The sequence below is a fragment of the Emydura macquarii genome, unplaced genomic scaffold, assembly GCF_026122565.2.
Source record: "Emydura macquarii macquarii isolate MOO-44397 ecotype Brisbane River unplaced genomic scaffold, CSIRO-AGI_Emac_v2 contig_3287, whole genome shotgun sequence".
NCBI lineage: Eukaryota > Metazoa > Chordata > Testudines > Chelidae > Emydura > Emydura macquarii.
Window position 1 is genome coordinate 1,555,034 of NW_027133424.1, and position 3,681 is coordinate 1,558,714.

The following is a 3,681-nucleotide window of genomic DNA, read 5'->3' on the forward strand; positions in this document are numbered from 1 at the left end:
GTCCAATCTCTCATGCCCGAGAATCCACCACTTTAACAAAACACCACAACACATTAATTATACTAGGAAAGAGTATACATAATTAAAAGCTAAGCTATAGCTGACAAAAATAGATGAACACAGTACCTTTTGGGACAAGCGACCCTGGATATTTTTATTGTCTGTTCATTTGCTAGTTTGCAAAACTCACTAATCATAAAAGGTCTTCAAGTCACTACAACAAACTTGCAAATTCTTATTAACAGTGCAACAGCCTTGAAATTACTTCCCTGCACTCTCTTGCTTTAATAAAACATATTTTACCAAGACAAGTTATTAATTCAATTTACCAACTGCTAATACCATTCTGTTTACATATCCTCACCGCAAAGTCAGATGAATAAAATACACTTCTTGATAACTTGGCTTCAGTCATTGCAGAGTGCTATCATATACAATTGAAATAATAACTACATTCAACACTAGACATGGCTGTATTTCACTGGAGGGTGAAGTGTTTTCTCTGCAGGGGTGAGGCTGTTGTACACATTTGACAGGGAAAAACAAGGATGAAGAGGAGCCTAGAATGCAACATCCAAGGACACTTGGTGTCCAGTTAAGATTACACATGGCAGGTAAACGTAAGTGGAATTCAAACTCCTGGCAACATGCTTGGGGAGCAGCAGTAGAGGGCCTGCTCTTGCAATAAGCCTCGTGGGTGGACCCCTGCACTCACGTGGGATCCCATCAAAGCCAATGTACAGGAATGACCTGCCCAGAGCTCACTGCAGGGGCAGGGCTTAGCCCATTAAAGATGATGGGCTTGGTTCAGCCCTGCCGACACCAGAGTGCACTACATGGTGGGGGAATTTGCCCCTAGAAGAAGACAGAGTGGGATGCAGCTGCCACGTTCCCACAGAAGCTCTGGTAGTCCAGATAGGGTAACATAAGAGCCCTGCTTGAGGAGTGCCTGTCTCCCAAACCAGAGTCTGCCAGATAGAAAAGGAGGAAACTGAAGAGGACAAAACCATCCTCCCACAGTGCAGAGAGGAAAACTCTTGAAAATATACTTGGCAGCTCAGGGGGTTATAGGTTAAAAGCACATGGCAGAGTCCAACATGCAGCCAGAGGGAGACCCACAGAATCTCAGAGCTTGCTTTCACCTACCCACAATTAGAGGCAGTTGTACAAAAGTGCTCAGCACCCAGAAGATCCTATTTGCCAATTATGGTCAGATTCTCATCAGAGCTCTGCACCCAACATGTCCCTATTGGGCATCTTTTTTCAAACCTGGCCCAAGAGACAATCTTCAACATGTTGTCCTGGGACTTCATCTCCCATTTACCAACTTCTGAAGTGAAACAGACATGCAAGCCAACATTAAACACAAGCAACTCCTTAGGGCCTCAACCTTTTTTGGTTTAGGGGGGTTGGGTTTGCCAGCAAGAAGCTTTGGGCATATCCATCAAGTCTCAGCAAGTCTCCCTTCTCCCTAATTCACAGACAAAAAAATATCAGTGATCTCTTATTGCTAAAAGGGCCTGACAATTTGACTTCCATTGTACACATCCATCATTATGAATTCTGCAGTCTTTGCTTGGTTCTTCATATATATATATATATATATATTTTATAGCAAACAGCCAGCTTCCTCCTAGTGGGTCTCACGCTTCTGCCCCTTGTAGTGGGCCAGGGAGTCACTGGCTACCCCATCTCCCCAGGGAGGTACCTTGCTGTGGCTCCCTCCTACAAGCTGGGGCCAAGGGTTCTCCCCTTCTCTCTTCCTCTGGCTGTAGAGAAGCACCATCTCCTAGCCCAGGGGAAGCCTCTCCTCCAGCTGCTACAAACCTTCTGGCAGCATCTTCCTTTGCTCCCCCTCTTTAGGGAAGGCAGGGTTTAAGTACACCTGGAATCGCCCTTCATTGGGTCCAGGTGTCTCTAATTGCCCTGCAGTACGCTCCTCTGCTTGCAGGAGAAAGGGCTTTTAGCATTCTTAGGCTCACACCTTGGCCCTTTTGTGGCCATCTGGCTTGACTTTACCACAATATATAGACCAGCCCTGGCTGGCACCGTAGAAAGACTCAGCCCCAGTGGATGTGAGGAACTTGAGCAGGGAATGGTATTTTCAAGGAAGCTTGTGATGGGAGAATGGGGAATTCAGCTGGATAAGTTAGGTGAAAGAATGAAATAGCAATTTCAAGAAGGTCAGGCGAAACATCTCTTTTCCATTAAAATGTTGGGGCTTTCATGTGAAAGATCATGAATTTATCGTTTGTGGAGAGACGATAAAAATAACTACAAAACATTTGTAACTCCAGCAAGTTGCTGTGCACCGTCGGTTGTGCCTGCAGTGCAAGCTCCCTGGTGTTCCCTCATTCAGGGCAGATGCTGAACAACAATACATGAATGGGGTCCCTTCTGGCACCTTGCTGTGATGCTAAGAGCTCAGCAGGGTGAATGCCCATCCTCTGTTTTATGGGGAGTCCATTATTTGGTTCACAGGGTCCCACCAAAAGCTGATGTGGAGCTCAGAAGCCAATGCCAAAATCTAGAGACCTGCATCCAGTAAAGGGCTGGTAAGAAGCATTTGACCAGATGAAGCTCTTGAAACTAGAGCTATATGGGTAAACCTCTGTGGGTGTGGGGGTCTTGCTGTGCAAAAATGAAGCCAGAATCTCACAAATGATCAGACACTGCAATATAAACGTGTGACACTTGGTAACCTTGAGTGGACCATCGTGGGTAGGTGGCTCCTTCATATCCAGTCTAGACCTGCATTCTCATACAGCTCTCTTTCATTCCTTTGAAATATGCAGGGGAGGGGATGCTGAAGGTCAGTCAGCCCTGTTCCTATTGTAGAGGAATCCCAGCGGCTCTTCGCCAGGGGCTGAAGTTGCAGGAGATCATGCAGCTCCCTCGTGGTAACAGTGATCCCCTCAGCGGTCAGATGAGGGCCTTGCTGAAGTCACTGGCTTGCTGACGGTCCGGTGGCGCGACGTCTGCACACAGCCCATCCAATCTCAACAGGCTACATGCGAGGGGCGGAGAAGGGGATTTTTTAAATGCTGGGATTTTGGCGTTTAAACCTAAGAGTGACACGTGGATTCAGGGAAGACAAGCTGGGACTCTGATTCCCAGACTCCGGTTTCTGAGCTTGGAGCCGGGATGGACTACGGTCCACAGTGGCTTTAAGCTACTTCTGGGCACTCGGTATTCTGGGACCATGCAGATGCTGGCCCAGTGTAAGTGACAGCCGCCCTGCACTCTGCTTTCCTTGTCCCTCACTGGGCCATAGGAAGCAGAGAATAGCCGTGGCGTAGTGCACTCCTTACAAGAGAGGGGATGGGGGCAACTATCAAGCTGAACTATCCAGGAGCCTTGTGCTTGAGAAGACACAGACACCAGGATCTGCATGATAGGGTCCACAGAGTTTAGACTCTACCATGGCTGGATTATCCTCTCCAAACTAAAAGGTTTAAGCTTCCCCTCTTGTGGTGCCCGCAAAGATCCACCTAGGAGATGTCAGGTCCCTGCCCCAGGGCAGCTGCAGCTGTGGGGTTCTCAAGCTAACCATTCTCTGTTTTTGGTCAGGACAGTAGTGAGGCAGCAGAAGGAGCTGGCCCCTGGGATGAAGAGGTCACCAAGTGGTGGGGGGAGTGGAGCTCCTGGTCCACGTGCTCCCGTACCTGTGGGGGCGGAGTG